The 20,986-nt window shown below is 37.1% G+C and overlaps 1 protein-coding gene and 1 pseudogene across 3 annotated transcripts in view; one reads left to right on the top strand and one right to left on the bottom strand.

Moving 5' to 3' along the window:
- VMP1 (vacuole membrane protein 1) overlaps positions 1–20,986 on the bottom strand; it is a 137,303-nt gene that overhangs the window by 79,613 nt on the left and 36,704 nt on the right. The gene's annotated exons all lie outside the window — the stretch shown is intronic.
- On the top strand, positions 9,925–10,599 carry LOC114213770 (peptidyl-prolyl cis-trans isomerase FKBP3 pseudogene; annotated as a pseudogene).

The following is a 20,986-nucleotide window of genomic DNA, read 5'->3' as shown; positions in this document are numbered from 1 at the left end:
ATTTCAAGTTACAGTTAGTAATTTGAAAAAAAATACTTCTCAGAATTGCTTCCTGGCTTGCTTTTTTTAAAAAAAATTCAGATTTATTGAGGTATAATTTATATATAGTAAGAGTCACTATTTTTATGCCTGTAGTTCAATGAATTATGACAAATATATTCAACCATATAACCACAACCAATCAAGATATAGAGTATTTCCATTACTACAAAAAGTTCCCTCATGTCCTTTAGTAATCAATCTCCTCCCCCAACAGCAACCTCTAGAAACCATATGATTTCTGGCTTTATTCTGATTTTACCTATATTCCCAATTGTAAGAATGTTATACCCTGTGACAGAAACTTCCTGTGCCCTATTCTTTTAGGCATAATTTGAGAATACCACTTTTTGTCCTTACTTAAAAACAGTTGGTGAAATAACTACCTAACTTACCTTCCCCAAAGATGACAGATCCTAAAACAAAAGTGTGGAACCAGTATCAGTGAGTTTTTTTTCTTTTCCTAAAGATTTTATTTATTTGTTCAGAGAGCGTGAGAGAGAAAGAGAGAGATCATGAGCAGTGGGGAGTGGTAGAGGGAGAAGCAGGCTTCCCGCTGAGCAGGGAGCCCGATGCGGGACTCAGTCCTAGGACTCTGGGATCATGACCTGAGCCGAAGGCAGACGCTTAACTGACTGAGTCACCCAGGTGCCCCAAGTTTTTCTTTTAAAGCAATTTTTTCTATGGAAGCTTTTGTGTTGCTGTGTACCTTTATTTTAAAATATTACAAAAATTAATAATCACACTGGTTAAAATGGATTAATATTAGATGTGTGATAAAGGCTTAAACACAATGGTTCCCAAGCGCACATGTATGCCAAAGTGAGGGGCCTGCATAAGAACCAAGTAGGGAGTTTACTAAAAATATAAATAGCTGAGGCACCTGGATGGCTCAGTTGGTTAAGTGTCTGCCTTCGGCTCAGGTCATGATCCTGGGGTGCTGGGATTGAGCCCCACATCGGGCTCCCTGCTGAGCAGGGAGTCTGCCTCTCCCTCTGCCCCTCTCCCAGCTCATGCTCTCTCTCAAATAAATGAAATCTTTAAAAATATATAAGTATGGGTCCCCTATGCATAGATTTATTCAATAGGTGGGGATGGGAACCTGTATGTTTTAAACAAGCTCCTTTAGAATTTCAAATAGGTTAGGTTCTAATAGGCTAGGTTTGGGAACCATTGGGAGAATAGTAAATTAAGGGTCAGAAATTAAACTTAGACAAAGTCACTTAACCTTTCTGGGCCTCAGTTTACTCTTCTGCAAGGCAAAAGAATTAAGACTCTTAGTTTTATCCAGCTCCAAAATTTAAAAACTCCAAATATAATCAAATATGTCAATAAAATCTAACAATAATTTCCAAAGTTCTCATGAGGTGTCAGAGCTAAACCCTGGACATCCTTAACATGTTGCTCTAACACACAAGGGTAAAGCATACTGAGGACATAGTGGCCATAGCATAACTTCTAGAGCCAGATGTTCTGGTTCAGGTTCTGGCCTCTGTCACTTACTTTCTGAGTCTTGTTTTCCTAATCTATAAAATGGAAATAATCAAATACCTTCAGAACCTACATTCTGGGGATACTATAAGGTTTAAATCAGTCAACTCATATAAAGTACTCAGCTTATAATAAGCCCTCAAAATGTACTAGCCATTAGTTATTATGAAGAAAAATACTATATTTGTAGAATAAAATTTTGTAGGATAATAAATAAATTTTAAGTTATGTAAGTAATATAATATAAAATTATGTTATATATGTAAAAGGTACAAATAATTTTATTCTCTCTTGCTCTCTATACACATACATATAGAGTAAGTGGTCTCTGTATATAAGAGAGGCTTTTTAAATCATAAGGTAAAAGAATTTGTGGTTCAGGGGCACCTGGGTGGCTCAGTTAGTTAAGTGTCTGACTTTGGCTCAGGTCATGATCTCAGGGTCGCGAGATCCAGCCCAGTGTCAGGCTCCACACTCAGTGCAGAGTCTGCTTAAGATTTTCTCTCCCTCTCCCTCTGCCCCCTCCCCGCCCTGCTCGTATGTTTGCGTGTGTGTGCTCTCTCCCTCTCTCTCTAATAAATAAATAAAATCTGAAAAAAAAAAAAAGAATTGTGGTTCAAAGACAAATGTGCACAAGATGCAACAATGAAAATAAAACATTAAAGACCTATTGTTATCAACATAAAAGGTGATGGGGGCGCCTGGGTGGCTCAGTCGGTTAAGCACCTTACTTCCGCTCAGGTCATGATCCCAGGGTCCTGGGATCGAGCCCCAAGTTGGGTTCCCTGCTCAGTGGGGAGTCTGCTTGTCTCTCTTCCTCTGCCCCTCCTCCTGCTTGTGCTCCCTCTCTGTTGCTACCACTGTCTCCCTCTCTAATAAATAAATAAAATCTTAAAATAAAAGATGAAAGGTGATTTAAAACAAAACTTTTTGTTGCATATTAATAGGAAAAATATATTCATAAATCTAAGCTACATTTCTCGCTATATGCAATTGGCATTCTGTGTTCAAATAAAATCTAAAAAATAAAGTTCTACACTTAGCACTGAATCAATTAATTATTAGTTTTTTGGGCACCTGGGTGACTCAGTCAGTTAAGCATCTGCCTTTGGCTCAGGTCATAACCCTAGGGTCCTGGGATTGAGTCCCGCATTGGGCTCCTTGCTCAGTGGGAAGTCTGCTTCTCCCTCTACCTTCCCCCCGCCCTCATGATCTCTCTCTCAAATAAATAAAATCTTTAAAAAAATTTTGTTTTTTTCTGTACCAAAAAATTCTATGTGAAGTTTTAGTCTGTTCCTCTTTTCCTTGAGTTTTAATTCACAGAAATCCATAAACAGCAATATTTACATTTAAAAAGTAATTACATAAATACTTTTGATCAGTCACATTTTCCTTAAAAATTATGATTAACCATGAAATTCACAACTTCTTCTTTGAATACTATATGCGTAAGAGATTTCACAGTTGGGGGAAATTACTACTTTGTGATTCTTTTTTTTTTTTAAGATTTTATTTATTTATTTATTAGAGAGAGAGAGAGAGAGAGAAACAGCATGAGAGGGGAGAGGGTCAGAGGGAGAAGCAGGCTCCCCGCTGAGCCGGGAGCCCGATGCGGGACTCGATCCCAGGACTCTGGGATGGTGACCTGAGTCAAAGGCAGTCGCTTAACCAGCTGAGCCACCCAGGCGCCCTTACTTTGTGATTCTTAAAAAAAAAAAAAAGTTTAAAGTTTGTGGAATTCAGAATAATTGAATTAGGTAAAAAATTTCTTACTGCACACATAGCTAAGTATCAGATGCAATTAAAAAAAAACAATGTAGTTTCCACCTGAAATGTTTGAAAACACAAAAGAAAAATGTGATACCAGTAAGTAAAACAGAAGAAATTCAAGGGTTTGTCCACGATATCCTCACACAATTGTCCCCTGTAAGATGTAGGAACAGTTCACACCTCAACTCTAGAAATGAACTCTCAGTGAACAAAAATTAAACGGTCCTGGATGCTAAACTAAGATTTCTGGGATACATAGGAAAGAAAAAACTACATTTCTATTCTCGAAATATAGATATAATATGTAACCTCAACAGATCAAAGACACTACCCAACAAGATAAAACACTTATTCATAGTTTCAATTTTAAGTAATTCTAAAAAGGGAAAATTTCAGCACTCTGATGAGAATTTTTTCCCTAAAGAAAGGACAGTTCATTCACACAACCTAACTGATATATACTTTCCATAACCACAATAATAAGTCATGATCACTCAGCCTTAGATCAGATGTGGTGGTTCCCGGCAAAATGGACACAAATAACTCAGATTCTTGTCCTTTGTTCATTCTCAAGAGTCCATTTAGCCGGTACCTTGACATTTTAGTTTAAACTATGCTAACTGTAAGAAACCTCACAAGTTCTTTTCAACATTATAGGCTGATGGTTCCCAAATGTAACTGAGTTGACTGAAATAAATATTAGTTTACAGAAAAAATACCAAAACTAAAAAATGGTTTTGATTATAATAATTTTAAAGGTTACACATATTCAAACTACCTTTTAAGTTTATTTTCAAAACCTGCAAGTCCCACTGCAATGTATGAAATATTAAATAATCGTATTTTAACCATACTAAATGAAAAAAAAAGGGATAAAGACAAACAGCTATTGTATAAGTAGAAAAGGCTATCTGGACAAAACCACCATGAAACATATTAAAAAAAAAAAAAAAACCCACAATATACTGAGCAGGAAGTTACAGCTGTGCTGGGAGTACGCAGGTACTGATATGTATGGGTTAGAGGTCCTGGCCCTTGGTTGGGCGGTTTTCTGTCTCAGATCATGAAGTAAATGGTACAGACTTTTACATCTGTAGTAATCTAGAACACTGGACAAAACATATGGAACAATTCTTTTCAGGCACTGTACCACAGGCAGTACATGATTTCTGACTGCTAAGAGAAGGGATACAAATAAGGAAACCCTATGATGACTCGCTTTTCATCTGTAGACACATTTCATGATCATAGCAAAATCCAAAGAGAAAGAGCGCAAGCAAAGCACGGTGGTCTTGGGGCACCTGGCTGGCTCAATCTGAAGAGCATGAACTCTTGCTCTCGGGGTGATGAGTTTGAGCCCCACATTGGGTGTAGAGATTACTAAAAATAATAAACAAACAAAAAAAGCATAGCGGTCTTGCTGAGTTCAGAAGTAAATTTGAGTTTAGGGAGGCTGAGTAGCTGAAATCTGTGGGACAGAATACTTATAAGAGGGAGCTATGCAGAAAAAGAACTCTAGAAATAATGCACAAGGTCCCCTTGAGGCCCTGACACATAAAGTTGCATTGCAGGCTACAGTGAGATTCCATTGGGCTAGGCAAAGTACAAGCAGCAGGAAAACAACAGGGAGTTGTAAGCTAAACAATTCCTAGAGTTCACACAGGACTAGGAAATACTTGCACTTCAACCAGCTAAAGTGGAGAGATAGCATTCAGGGAAGAAGACCTTGGAAAGAGCCTAGAGTAACAGTTACTCCAGATAGGCCATAAAATGTTTTTTAAACCCTTAAACAGATCAAGCTGATCCATAGGTAACTTAACTGCCCACCAAAACAAAAAAACTGATGCTCTGCAAAGGAAGACAACAAAATCCATACAATCAACAATATGATACATGTCCAGCATCTAATAAGAAAAAACTGATCTGTGAAGCATGAAAATATGACCTATAACCGGAAGAAACATTAGTCAATAGAAACAGAAATGTCAGAGATAATGGAATTAGCAGACAGGAACCAAAGACAGTAAATATAAATATGTTCAAAGATCTAAAGCAGCAATTGACAAACTTCAAATATGGGCCAAATTTAACCCATGCTAGTTTTACAAAGTTTCAAAGAATACAGCCATGTGCATGCATTTACATTTCATGTCTGGCTAATACTGTGCTACAATGGCAAAACTGAATAGCTCTGAAAGACACTATAGTTCATGAAGTCTAAAATAATTACTATATGGCCTTTTACAGAAAAAGTTTGTTGATACCTGATTTAAAGGAAAACATAAACACATGAGGAAAGAAATGAAAGTATAAAAAAATGAACTTCTAGGGGTGCTTGGGTGGCTCAGTTGGTTAGGTATTTGCCTTCAGCTCAGGTCATTATCCCAGAGTCCTAGGCTTGAGCCCCATGTAGGGCTCCCTGCTCAGCAGAGCACTTGCTTCTCCCTTTCTCTCTGCTGCTCCCCGTACTTGTGCTCTGTCAAATAAATAAAATCTTAAAAAAAAAAAAAAAGAATTTCTAGGGTTGAAAATAAAATATCTGTATAGAAAAATTCATTGGCTAGATTATTAATAGATTAGACACTAGAGAAGAAAATATTAAGAGACCCTGAAGATAGGGCAAGAGAAAGTGTCCAAACTAAAGGATATAGAGAGTAAAGGCTATGAAAGAAATAAACCTCAGAAACCTGTGGAATAATACCAACCAGTCTACTATATGTGTAATTGGGATCCCAGAAAGAGAGGAGAAGGTTTATGTTGGTGGAGAGGACTGTGTGCAGAAAAATACCAATCCATGAACTCACAGATTTAAGAAACTCAAGAAACCTCAGTCAAGACAAATACGAAGAAAATAAAACTTAATCAGATCACTGAAAATCATCATAATCATAATATAAAATCATAATATAATCAAACTGCTATAACTCAATAATGATGAGAAAATCTTAAAAGCAATCTGAGGGATAAAGATAAATTATCTACAGGGAAATATAGACAAGACTTCTCGTCAGAATAATGCAAACCAAAAGACAATGGAATTATTTCTATGAAGTCCTGAAAGGAAAAAAAAAATGTAGAATCCAGGGAAATTATATTTAAAAAATGAAGATAACACAAAAACATTTTCAGACCAAAAAAAGCCAAAAAAATTTGTTCTATCAGATGAAAATTTTAATGTACACAAAGAAGTAAAGACTACTGGAAATATAAAAGACTTTTCTTCCTCATTAAAAATCTCTTTAAAAATATCTAGCTGTCTAAAGTAAAAACTATGGCACATGTAGAAGTAAAATATATGACAACACCATATAGTATGGGAAGGAGAAAATAGAATATACTATTGCAAAGCAGTTATATTACATATGCGAAAAAAAAAAGCTCAATCTAAAAAAAGGTAGGAAAAGAAGAATAAAAAATAGGTGGGACAAATAGTTTGAGGATACACTTAAACCCAACCATATATTTTTTTAAATATTTTATCTTATTTATTTGAGAGAGTGAGAGAGAGAGCACAAGAGGGGGTAGGGTCAGAATCCCCAGTGAGCAGGGAGCCCGATGCGGGACTCGATCCTGGGACTCCAGGATCATGACCTGAGCTGAAGGCAGTCGCTTAACCAACTGAGCCACCCAGGCGCCCTTAAACCCAACCATATTAATAACTGCATTAATTATAAATGTACCAAACATACAAATGAAAAGGCAGAGAGTGTCCGACTGGATTAAAAACAAGACCTCAGTATATGCCATTTATAAGAAGCCCATTTTAAACATTAAGACCCAAAAGTAAAAGTAAAGGGATGAAAAAAGATAACTCATTTAAAATAATCATTAAAAAATATGGAGTGGCCATATTAATATCAGATAAAGTAGGCCTGGGTACAGGGAATATTACTAGAGGATGAATAAGGACATTTCATAATGATAAAATCACTAATTCTCAGGAAGACTGAACAACCCTAAGTGTGTAGGCACCTAATAACAGACTGTAAAATACATAGAGCAAAAACTGACAGAAGTGAAAGGACAAATAAACATCCCCAATTACAGCTGGAAATTTCAATATCCTTCCCTTATTAGTTGATAGAACAATTAAATTGACAACTAGTATGGCTACAAAACACTTGAACAATATGGAACACTCTACCCCAAAATAGCCAAATCTATGTTCTTTTCAGGGACACATGAAACACTCATCAAGATAGACCATATGATGTGATACAAAATGAATCTCGGTGCATTTAAAAGGATGTGCCATGCAGAAAGGTAAAGATCAATACAAGGAGCACTATCCAAGGAAAAGTGGCAAGTGAAGGTCAGTATCCTTTAACCTATGAGGTGGTAATCAAAGGAAGCTAAACAGCTATATCTAGCCCAGACTGTTATTCCCCAGCAGAAGAAGCTCTATAAATTCCCTAGAGATCAAGTCACAAGTAACATTCACTAACTGTACTCATAACCCCCAAGAGTTCCTAATTAATGTCAATAGAAGTTCCTTTAATGACAAGGAGGTTAAATGTTAAGATTGCAATGAAAAGTTACATTCTCATCAAAGAGGCAGGTTTTAGGTTTTGTGTTTTTTTAAATAATTCAGTATAGTCATTCTAACTGAAGTCACCTCAGTAAGATAATTCAGCTATTTGTGACATATCAGACATCTGGTTTTGCCTCATATATTTAGTCTCATGAGATGTATTACATTATATTTTCCAAAGTTTTGATCATGGAATAATTTGCCTTGTCTAGGATAAATGTTTGCTTGGCCAGGGAATAATATGTGTGGGTGAGAGCAAAATCATAGTTAATTTGGGGGTAAAATTTCTTATAAGAGCAGATATAGGTATTTGTGGAAAAAGTCTTTTAACTTTTAAACTATTCTTTTAAGATAAATTTTAAGTTATATTTCTACAACTTAAGCTCTTTCCTGAGTAGTGTATAAAAGGAAGTTTTAGTGACTGATTGAAAAAATTTAACAGAGATAATTCTATGAAATCAATTTGTATTCTAACTTCAGGAATAGTAATATACCAAAAGTTCTAAGACAAAATTAGAATAAAAAAATTGTCCTAAAGAATAAAGTATCATTCCTGAAATTATACAACACAAAAATACCCTAACATGGTAGTGAAGAGAAGCTGAAAGTAGTGCCTGGATAATAATGTAGTACTATTAAAGGCCCGAGAACGAAGTCTTGGTACTACAAACACAAATTACGGTCTTTTGTAGAGAGGGTGTGGGATATTCATGTTAACCCCTGAAAAAAATTACATTAGTAAAATGACAAACTTGTATGTGCACTGCTGCTTCATTTAAAAAATGTTTTCTGCTTTTGAACTCTACTGTTGGATTTACTTGGGGTCCTTGTTTCTTGCAGAGACTTTTTTTTTAAAGGAAAAACCTAAAATGGTAATATTAATTGTTAGCCTATTCAGCCACATCTCTTTATCAACCAAGATGAAGAATATGATATCATGTTAAAAGTGCAGTATGTGTATGCATGAGTTTTTATAAGGAAGATAAGGGAACAGACATTTTTCCACCTTAGGCGGTTCCCTTAGAACTGATAAAACATTCCTAAAGACTAGAGTACAGATGTACAACATCTGTAATGTCAATTCATAGCCTAATCCATCATCCATACACAGAAGTCAAGTGAGATCCCAAAGGCAAAATTTCCAATTAGTTTTGTCTGGAAACTTTAGGGCAAAGGTAATAAAATCAAGAATCCTGTGCTGATTCACTGGGAAAACATTTGTTTGCCACACTCCTTCACTACGGAACAAAAGGAGTCAGTGGTTAGTCTGGAATGTGATTCATTAGGAATATCTGGGTGATAAATAAATGAAAGGAGATGACAAATGGTTGTACAACTTGCAAAACCTTTGTTTTCTTTAAGTTCGACTTTTAGGGGACTTTAAAAATGCTTTTGCAAACAAGAATTCTACTTCTCAAATTCTTTTTTTTTTTTTTTTTAAGATTTTATTTATTTGACAGAGAGAGACACACAGCGAGAGAGGGAACACAAGCAGGGGGAGTGGGAGAGGGAGAAGCAGGCTTCCCGCGGAGCAGGGAGCCCGATGTGGGGCTCGATCCCAGGACCCTGGGATCATGACCTGAGCGAAAGGCAGACGCTTTAACGACTGAGCCACCCAGGTGCCCCTCAAATTCTTTTAATCATTGCTTTTCTCATCATAGTCAGAAAACAACTTACTTAAGGTTATGGTGTACAGCAAATCACTCTAGAAGGCTAGAGCATAAAATTATTAATTCCAAACGGGCATTGAAAAGTTTAACTAGTGTTTATATTATTTTTGTGAGGAAGGTGCCAAGTTTACAAATGAAGCCTCTGGTCCCTCTCTATAAAATATAGTATCATATGTCAAAAAGCAGTAATTTGGGCATTAAAGTGGGTTTTTTTTCTGAATCTGCTAGTAACTTACTAGATATAATCAGACTTCTATCTCACATTCCTCTTTTTAGGAAAAGCCTAGTAGTAGTAGTAGTAGCAGCAGCAGCAGCAGTAATAGTAATAATAATAATAATAATAATGCTAATGCCTGCACAGCTTAGGTAACAGCAAGAATATAGGAGATTCTTTTTTAAAAAAGATTTATTTATGAGCGGGGGAAGATGGCGGCGGCCGTACCACAGCGGGCCTGGACCGTGGAGCAGCTGCACAGCAAGCAGCTGCCCAAGAAGGACATTATCAAGTTTCTACAGGACCACGGTTCAGATTCGTTTCCTGCAGAACGTAAGTTATAAGGAAACATTAAAAATGTGGCCAAGACAGCTAACAAGGACCATTTGGTTACAGCCTACAACCATGTTTTTGAAAGTAAGCGTTTCAAGGGTACTGAAAGTATAAGTGAAGTGTCTGAGCAGGTGAAAAATGTGAAGCTTAATGAAGATAAACCCAAAGAAACCAAGTCCGAAGAGACTCTGGATGAGGGTCCACCAAAATATATAAAATCTGTTCTTAAAAAAGGAGATAAAACCAACTTTCCCAAAAAGGGAGATGTTGTTCACTGCTGGTATACAGAACACTACAGGATGGGACTGTTTTTGATACTAATATTCAAACGAGTTCAAAGAAGAAGAAAAATGCCAAGGCTTTAAGTTTTAAGGTTGGAATAGGCAGTCATCAGAGGATGGGATGAAGCACTCTTAACTACAAGTAAAGGAGAAAAGGCTCAACTAGAGGTTGAACCAGAATGGGCTTATGGAAAGAAAGGACAGCCTGATGCCAAAATTCCACCAAATGCAAAACTCATTTTTGAAGTGGAATTAGTGGATATTGACTGAAATAGCAATGCTTCAGATACAAAGACATCAGCAACAATAAAACATGGCCTTGAAGAAACTTATGTAACTAATTAGAGCTGGTTACTATTGTAAGGGAAGAGTCAACTGGAAAATTCAAGAACTCCGATATTGTTTACCCAATCCCCAACTTTTAATATATATAATCCATTATAATTCCCTAAAGTTTGAAATATTTTACTAGAGCTGTGTAAAATACTGTTTAAGGAGAGATGACATTCCTTTTACCTCATGTTGTAAACTAAAAGGCTCAATAAAAACATATTCAGTGTCTTGAAAAAAAAAAGATTTATTTATTTATTTTAGACAGAGTGCCTGCACGTGCATGAGTGGGGGGGAGGGGTAGACAGAGAGAATCATCAAGCATACTCCTGGCTGAGCATGAGGCTCTGATCCCACCACCCACGAGATCATGACCTGAACTGAAACCAAGAGTCAGAAGCTCAACCGACTGAGCCATCCAGGTGCTCCTATATAACATTCTATAGTAAAAACATATTATGGTAAGTATAAAACTGCTAACCAAAACAAAAAAATGTAAATTCTATACTTCAAGCTCCCAAGTTATAAGGACACCCTGTTGAAGTCATTTTTATTATACTGAATTAATTCGTAATATGTTTTCTTTTTAAAAAATTTTATTTTTATGTAATCTCTACAACCAACATGGGGCTCAAACTCACAACTCTAAGATCAAGAGTTGCATACTCTACCCACTGAACCAGCCCCACATCCTTAGACATGTTTTACTTTTCTTCTCTAAACCTAAACAACTTTTGATCATAAAGTTGATTTAAGTATTCACGAGAAGCGGACCACATATTTATAGAGAACTTTAAAAAAGTTATTATAAGTTGTTTAAAATAGATACCCAACAGGACAGATTTCAGCTAAACTGAATCTCCTTACCTTTCATTTAAGCACACATTAATAAACAGTGATTTAAGGGCAGGAAGTTATCCAGTCTATGCATACCCCTTTTGTTTTGGGAAACCTGGCCCTATGTCCTGGAGACCCTGGTTTCTTCTTTTGATGTGGTGATACTCACAAGAGTTAATAGATGAGTCATTTCTTGGGGAAAGGCAGGGAAAAGAGCTGATCATGCCTTCATCAAAAAAAGCACGAACAGACCTTTTCTAAGAAGGGCCTGTTTGGTCTTCCCGCAAGAGCCCTGAATCACTGCATACTTATAGACAGAGTCATTATACCTATACAGAGCAGTGTCAAGTTATACCAGAATCCTACTTTTGCCAATGTCTTCCCTGGTTTGTTTGTTTGTTTTTCCTCTTACAGAAAGATAGACAGGTGAGCTATGAAGCAATAATCAGAAGTCAAGAAGGAAAAAACTAGAGAGATTGGCTAACATTTTTTTAGAAGAATTATTCTACCTCATGGCATTAAACAATTATTATAATATTTCTTTTACTGAACCTACTTCACTATTTCATTTCAATCCATATCCATACAGTTTTCCAAGTAACATTTACTTTATGCATTAAATAGCCAATAGTCACAAAGTGTAAGAAATGTCTACATTAAAGGAAAAAAAACAGCTTTTTAATAGCACACTATAAAGTACTATATACATACTATAAAGCACTTGCTCATTAAAGGAAACAGGGAACTATATACAGAAGGGTTCTATAAGTATTCAATAGCAATCAAGAGGTCAGATTTTTTAAATGTACAATTTTTACCACATACTTTAGTGATGAAATAATCCTAAACTTTAAAGCAGAAACAGGCCTTTGAATCTTACACAAAGGCCAGTATCTCATAATTAACTTTTATATTTATTTTATAACAAAGAGAAAAATATTTTTATATTACAATGGTCATATTAAACAAATGACTCATTAATACTATTCAGATGATAACACCTTGATGTTATAGCTTCTAATAAAACCTGATCTATTCCACAATGGAATGAATTGTTCCAAAGCTTTTCTACATCCCAACTGCATCTAGACAAGGCAATTCTATAATGTTTTCAATATGTCAATCTCTCTCCCATTCTGATCCCCAAAGGTGAAGGAATTCTATGGTTAAAATATATACGACAAAGGGGGTGCTTGGGTGACTCAGTTGGTTAAGTGTCTGACTTCAGCTCAGGTCATGATCTCAGGGTCCTGGGATGGAGCCCGCGTTGGGTTCCCTCACTCAGCAAGGAGTCTGCTTGTCCCTCTGCACCTCCCCTTGCTCATGCTCTCTCTCAAATAAGTAAAATCTTAAAAAAAAAAAAAAAATACACACATACACACACACACCCCAAAGGGGAAAGTTATATGTAAAATATATTCAGCCTTCTATTTATAGCTCAGTATTTGGGTGCCTTTTACCATTATTGTTGATAGTTACTGTTCTCATTAGACTTCTTTTTCTAGAAGCTGGGTTTATTTGAAAGGAACACAGGGCTTGTTAAGGCTTTGTCCAAGAAACTGCTCCACCTAGTGTCAAAAGTGTTCACATATCACATTATTTGAGACGTTAATTCTTGCAAAAGGACTCAATTCTTTCTGTTGTTGTTAAACAGAATAGACTTCATAAATCATAAATGGCACTTACAGTTTACAAATGGCTCTTTAATCATCTGCTTGTCTTGTAACTTCGTGAATAATAACGTACGTGCGTATAAGGAGCATGCCTAAGAGGTATTTCTCATTATCAAGTACCAAAGTTCCTGTTTATGTTAACCTGGTTGTTTACAGGATTATGAATCATATTTTTCTAGTAATGGGAAATAATCCTAAGGTGGCTACTGAAATAACCCATCAGGTCTCCCAACTGTTTATAACAATCTAAACTTAATCCATAAATTACTTACTTTTCAAAATGCAACGTTGTAAAAACCAGTATTTAGTAACTGCACACATCAAGGATTACAACATGAAATTAGAATTAAATCTTGCCATCATCAGGCAGCTCATTTGAAAGAAATTCTCCCACTTCCCTCCTCACACAAAGTTGGTTTATTTTCCCTTAATGGTTTTCTACACCATTCAAGCATTCGCACAACTATACTCTCTTATAAAACATCATGTTAAATCTAATGTTATGACCTGGAAGAGAGAAGTGGTAATTCTTTTTTTTGGTAAAGGTATGAGTCAAATGCATGTGTCTTGTAAAAATCCTTAGAAAGTAGTTGGGTCACTAAGGCTCTCATACCCAATATGCTTCTTCTAATTTACTACTGTCACCCTGTGAGTTAGAGCAATGGTTAGCAAATTACAACCTGCAGATCAAATGCAGTTGGGCCACCTGTTTTTGTGTATAAAGGCTGATTAGAAAACAGTCTCATTCCTTTAAACACTGTCCATGGATGCTTTCTCATTGCAGCAATAGATCTGAGGAGTTGCAAGAGAGACTGTATGGCCTAGGATATTTACTATCTGGCTCTTTGCAGAAAAAATGCTGACCACTGGGCTGTCTAGCCCTGGGTCAGACCATTATTAAGGTGGAAATTTTGATTCATCCAAACAGAGATGCATGAAAGAGATTAACAGCAGCAACGTTACCTTCATTAACTTGTTGTTTTTACTCTGGGCATAATTTCTACTAGTAAATAAGCATTCCTGGATCACTCATGTTCTAAATCTTCTGAAAGGAAACCTGCTACATGCTTGTTAAGACTAAAATAGATTTGTTAATGGATTTCTGGGAATGAATATCCAAGAGAAGAGTGCTTAGAAGGCACAATCTGAGAAAAATCTGCCAGCTACGGAAGTCTTTTTATATCTGATCTACTTATTAAAAAAATGAGTAAAGTAAATGAATGAAATCAGTGGGCTGCACTAACTTACCAGGGAAAATTTGCTCATGAAATAGCACAAAAAGGAACAAAAAAATACCTGCATTAGAAATAAAACTGGTGCTCCCTTAATTTCTTTTTTTTTAAGGATTTTATTTATTTATTTGAGAGAGAGACTGCACAAGCAGGGTAATCGGCAGGCAGAGGGAGAGGCAGAAGCAGGCTCCCCACTGAGCAGGGAGCCTGACGTGGGGCTTGATCTCAGGACCCTGAGATCATGACCTGAGCCAAAGGCAGACACTTAACTGACTGAGCCACCCAGGTGCCCCTACAAATGCTATTTAATTTCTAATTTGTTATTTAGTAAGGATACTTTTCTTATATCAAAAAATAAAATACCGTACCATACAGACATACCAGAGATCATAAGCAGGCTCATATACACTAAATAAAAAAACCAAAAATCACATTTTAAGTCATTCATTGTGCCTGGTGTTTATCTAAATTTAAGTAAATTTAATGCAAAAAACATATTACAGTGTTGTTTAGAAAGCAGAGAGTAAATGTAGTTTTATTTGCTGGGGAAATAAAGAGGCTGTAGTGATGTTCAATATAAAACTATTATGCAAAATAAGAAAAAGCCATATATAGATTAGGTCATTTTTCATCAACAGTCTTTTTTTTTTTCTAAAGATTTTATTTATTTATTTGACAGAGAGAGACAAAGCGAGAGAGGGAACACAAGCAGGGGGAGTGGGAGAGGGAGAAGCAGGCTTCTCGCTGAGCAGGGAGCCCTATACGGGGCTCGATCCCAGGACCCTGGGATCATAACCTGAGCCGAAGCAGATGCTTAATGACTGAGCCACCCAGGCGCCCCTCATCAACAGTCTTAACAGTCAGATGTTAGGGACAGTCGGTTTTGCCAATAGAGGAAGTCCAATTATTCTGCCTTATTCTGCACAACACACACCCCCCCCCCAGGATTTTTCAAAGATTTTATTTTATACTAACTTATTCAACATATATTTATTGAACACCTAGTATGCACCAGATACTATTCTGGATACCAAGAATACAGCAGTAAGCAGGGTAGAAAAAATTCCTGTCCTTAAAGAGCTCATATTTTATTTTATATACTCGGTTTTTTTTTTTTAGGGGGGAAGGAGCAGAGGGAGAGAAAGAGAGAGAATCTTAAGCAGGCTCCACGCCCAGCATGGGGCTTGATCTCACAACCCTGAGATCATGACCTGAGCCGAAATTAAGAGTCAGGTACTTAATCAACTGAGCCACCCAGGTGCCCCAAGAGCTTATATTTTAGAAGTGAAGCTCATACTTTAGTATCTGCATTTTATAGCATATTTAATTTTTCTTATTTCAGCTACTTGCAATTTCAAACACTATCCAATCCCTCAAATTTGAAACCCTTCCTACTGTCACTGCTTTAAATCAGGTAATTACTACCTCTCACCTGGACAGCTGCCTTCTAACTGGACTCATTTTCAGTTGCTTCCCCACCAAATCTACCCTCCACATTGCTGCCAGAGTTATGTTCCTAAAACACGTTAAAACTTGTTTGAAAAACGCTTTACGACACATAAACTCTGTAGTCTGATGTTCAAAGCTTTCCACAATTTGGCACCAACCTATTATCTCGCATGGGTCTTCTTTCCATTTCCAAGATATCCTACTTTCATGTCTCTGCATTCACTGCTTTTCCCTCAACAAACCCATATTATGAACTTTTCCTGTTCTTTCTCCAAGAGAACTCCTCCTTATTTTAGGGGTCCCAAAACAATTTATATCGCTATGAGAGTACTTACCACAATATCCTGCAGCATAATTATTTAATGTAATAGATATCTTCTCCTCTATATACCCAATTCCTTTTGTAATTCACATAGTATTTCAGAATGTTTTGCACTAAGGAAATGTTCAAGCTTTCTGAAATGAACTGAAATGAACTACTAGTGATGATTTTATGAAAGAATTCAATTTTTTGAGACTACATAAGACAACCCATTTGTTTGCAGTCTTAGTTCGAAAAAGTCTCAGAAAAATGAATGTTATCTAAGCAAATATTTCTGATTTTAGGAAGTAGTTAGATGCCAATTTAAAAGAACAGCAGGGGTGCCAGTCTGGCTCAGTTGGAGGAGGGGGTGCCAGTCTGGCTCAATTGGAGGACCATGAGTTTGAGTCTCAGGTGGGGTATAGAGATTACTTAAATAAATAAAACTTACAATAAAATAAAATAACTACAGCAGACATTACTCATTTGTATGTAGACAAATGGACTATAAAATTTTTTTTAAAAGATTTATTTATTTGATAGAGCGAGCGAGCACATGAGCAGGGGTAAACGGCAGATGGGAGAGAATATCCACACAGACTCCCACTGAGCCGGAGCCCAACGTGGGACTCAATCGCACAACCCGGGGCTTGATCTCACAACCTGTGAGATCAGGACCTGAGATGAAAACAAGAATCAGATGCTTAATCAACTGAGCCACCCAGGTACCCCCAGACTATAAAATTCTGTACTAAAACAGAATATTTAAGTATAGCATATATAGAAAAGTGCATTATGCATATATCCTAATTAATTATTATAGCATATCCTCTATCCAGATCAAGAAACAGAAACACACAATAAAGGGACATATCCTATTGGCTGTTAAGACTGATTGTAAAGCGGGGCGCCTGGGTGGCTCAGTTGTTAGGTCTCTGCCTTCGGCTCAGGTCATGATCCCAGGGTCCTGGGATTGAGCCCCGTACTGGGCTCCCCGCTCAGCGGGGAGGCCTGCTTCTCCCTCTCTCTGCCTGCTGCTCCCCCTGCTTATGCTCTCTCCCTCTTTCTCTGTTAAATAAATAAATAAAATCTTAAAAAAAAAGACTGAGTATAAAGCTACTGCAATGAAAACTTTTTTCAATTGGTTTGTCAATTTCTACAAAGTTTTGACTGATATTGAACTGATTTTGTAGATTAAAACTGGGAGAACTCACAGCCTTGCAATATTCTATCTTTTAATTTGTAAATATGATACACTCCTTTTATCTGTATCTTTCTACTTCCAATAATATTTTACAATTTATATAGAGGCCAACCACATCTTTTATTAATTTATTCTTAGATTTTTGCTCTTTTAAAAATGCTATTATAAATGGTACATCTGAAAAATTTCACTCTCTAAATGTTTACTGTAGTATATAGAAATACAATTGGTTTTTTTTTGTTTTTAAAGATTTTATTTATTTGACAGAGAGACAGCAAGAGAGGGAACACAAGCAGGAGGAGCGGGAGAGGGAGAAGCAGGCTTCCTGCTGAGCAGGGAGCCCGATGTGGGGCTTGATCCCAGGACCCTGGGATCATGACCTGAGCCGAAGGCAGACGCTTAACGACTGAGCCACCCAGGCGCCCCTATAGAAATACAATTGTTATATATATGTTGACCTCGCATCCAACAATTATACTACACTCCCCTATTAATTTTCCAGATTTGTGGAAGTTATCACCTCTCTGTAGTTCTGCCAAATTTTTCTTTTTATTTGTTTTTATTTTTTAAAGTAAGCTCTATGCCCAATGGGGGACTTAACTCATAACCCTGAGATCAAGAGTCACATGCTCTACAGACTGGGCTAGAGAGGTGCCCCAAGTTTCTTTTTATATGTTGAGTATATATTATTAAACAAATGCAGATTTATAACTGTTACATCTTCCTGGTGAACTGAATCTTTTATTATTAAGAATGGATGCATTCTGGGGCACGTGGGTGGCTCAGATGGTCAGGTGTCTGCCTTCAGCTCAGGTCATGATCCCAGGGTCCTAGGATTGAGCCTTGCATCAGGCTCCCTGCTCAGTAGAGAATCTGCTTCTCCCTCTCCCTCTGCCCTCCCCCTACCCCAGCTCATGTTCTAACAAATAAATAAAATCTTAAAAACAAAGAATGGATGCATTCTAGAGGTGCCTGAGTGGCTCAGTCCGTTAAGCATCCAACTTTTTTTTTTTTTTTTTAAGAGAGAGTGACTGACCGAGCGTGGGGGTCAGAAGGAAAGGGAGAGAGAATCTCAAGCAGGCTCCACACCCAGCACAGAGCCTGATGCAGGCTCCATCCACGACCCTGAGATCAAGTCTCAGACACTTAACTGAGTCACTCAGGTGCCCCAAGCATCTGATTCTTGATATCAGCTCAGGTCTTGATCTCAGGGTTGTGAGTTCGAGCCCCACGTTGGGCTCCATACTGGGTGTGAAGCCTACTTAAAACAAAATTTAAAAAAAGAATGAATGCATTCTATAAACACTTCTTATCTCATACTCCTACTCTGATTTCAATATAGCTACATAAGGTTCTTCTTGGTTGACAATGAATGGGCTCATCTTTTTCCAACCTTTTACTATTAATTTCTATGTATTCATATTTTATGTATGTAGTTTGTATACAGCAAACAGTTAAATATTTTCTAAAAATATTTTCTTTATATATTTAAGAGAGAAACAGAGAGAATGGGTGAGAGACAGAGAGAGAGCACAAGCTGCAGAGAGGCAGAGGGAGAGGGAGAAGCAGACTCCCCACTGAGCAGGGAGCCAGATGTGGTGCTTGATCCCAGGACCTGGGATTGTGATCTGAGCCGAAGGCAGACACTTAACCAAATGAGTCACTCAGGTGCCTCCGTTAAATATTCTTTTACATTTATTTGTACAACAGGAAGGAATATCTATTCTACTTATATTTATATAATTATTGATATATTTGGATTTAAATCTACCAGCAATGGTTACTATTCATCCTGCCTGTTTTATGTTCCTTTTGTCCTTCCTTGTCTTCTTTTGGCTTGTTTTTTTGTTTGTTTTTTTCTTTTTAAGTAGGCTCCATGAACAGCATGGAGTCCAATGCAGGGCTTGAACTGACAACCCTGAGATTAAGACCTGAACTGAGATCAAGAGTTAGATGCTTAGCTGATTGAGCCACCCAGGTGCCCCTGGCTTGATTTTTTAAAAATTACTCAATTTTGGGGGTGCCTGGGTGGCTCAGTTAAGCCTTGGACTTCTGACTTCAGCAAGTATCATGATCTCAGGGTTGTCAGATTGAGAGCCCTGTGTTGGGCCCCATGCTGGGTGGAGAGCCTGCTTAAGATTCTCTCCCTCTCCCACTAGCCCTCCCCACCGCCCATTCATATTCTCTCTCAAAAAAATAAATAAAATAAATAAATTTTAAAAACAATTTTTACCTGCCCCTATTAGTTTGACAGCACTACATTTTTGTAGTGCTTACTCTTTTTTTTTTTTTTAAGATTTTATTTATTTATTTGACAGAGAGAGAAACAGCAAGAGAGGGAACATAAGCAGGGGGAGTGGGAGAGGGAGAAGCAGGCTTCCCACTGAGCAGGAGCCTGATGTGGGGCTCCATCCCAGGACCCTGGGATCATGACCTGAGCCAAAGGCAGACGCTTAACGACTGAGCCATCCAAGCACCCCATGTAGTGCTTACTCTAAACATTATAAGTCCTTGTTTATTACAGTGTTATATAAATTAGTATCTTGCCTTTAACAGGGCAATGCAAATACCTTAGAATAATCTTCAGTAATTTCAATTACTACAATCTGATTTGTAGATGATGTATTTTAATTCTCTTTATATATTTTAATCTCTCAAGACATTATCATTACTATCCATCTTAATTTAAATTTATCCATATATTTACTCTTTTCAATACAGGGATTCAATACAGAATCACTGGGCTTCAATACAGAATCACTTTTCTTTGATTCAAAGAACACCGTTTAGTATTTCCTTTAGAGAATGTTTGCTAGTATCTTTATTTTTTAGTTCACAGGATACTTTATGAGTATAGAATCCTCTGTTGTTAGCTATTTTCTTTTAGCCCTTTAAAGATACCATTCCAGGGATGCCTGGGTGGCGCAGCTGGTTGGGCCTCTGACTCTTGGTTTTGGCTCAGGTTGTGATATCCGGGTCATGAGACTGAGCCCCCAGCTGGGCTCAGTGCAGAGTCTGCTTGGGATTCTCTCTCCCTCTGCCTCTCTTGCTCTTGTGCTCTTTCTTTCTCAAATAAAGAATAAATTTTTGGGGTGGCTGGGGGGGCTCAGTCAGTTAAGTGGCAGCGTTTGGCTCAGGTCACGATCTTGGTGTCCTGGGATCGAGCCCCACATCAGGCTCCCTGCTCGGTGGGAAGCTTGCTTCTCCCTCTCCCTCTCCCCCTGCTTGTGTTCCCTCTCTCACTGTCTCTCTCTCTGTCAAATAAATAAAATCTTTAAAAAAAAATTGTTTAAGAATAATAGCTAAACTATGTAAAATGAAATGACTGCTCTTTAAATAAAATCAGAGTAAGAATAATGATAATATCTAAATAAAATCTTTAAAAAAAAGATTAATGATAATAGTAGTTATCATTTCTTGAGGACCTTATACTAGCCACTGAACTGAAAAGTGTACATGTGTATTTCATTTAATTCTCAAAACAGGCTTGTGCTATTATCATTCCCATTTTCAGTTGAATAAACTAAGGTTTAAAAGTTAAGAAACTTGTCAAATATCACAGCTAGTAATATTTGATCAAGCATTCAAACCCAGCTGTTTGACAATATGCCTATCACCTTCCATGATAGGA

Source organism: Eumetopias jubatus, unplaced genomic scaffold, assembly GCF_037043125.1.
Source record: "Eumetopias jubatus isolate StellerSeaLion01/CBP00866 unplaced genomic scaffold, mEumJub1_p1.0 scaffold_10, whole genome shotgun sequence".
NCBI lineage: Eukaryota > Metazoa > Chordata > Mammalia > Carnivora > Otariidae > Eumetopias > Eumetopias jubatus.
Note: the sequence above shows the minus strand (reverse complement) of the source record. Positions and strands in the feature narration are given on the sequence as shown.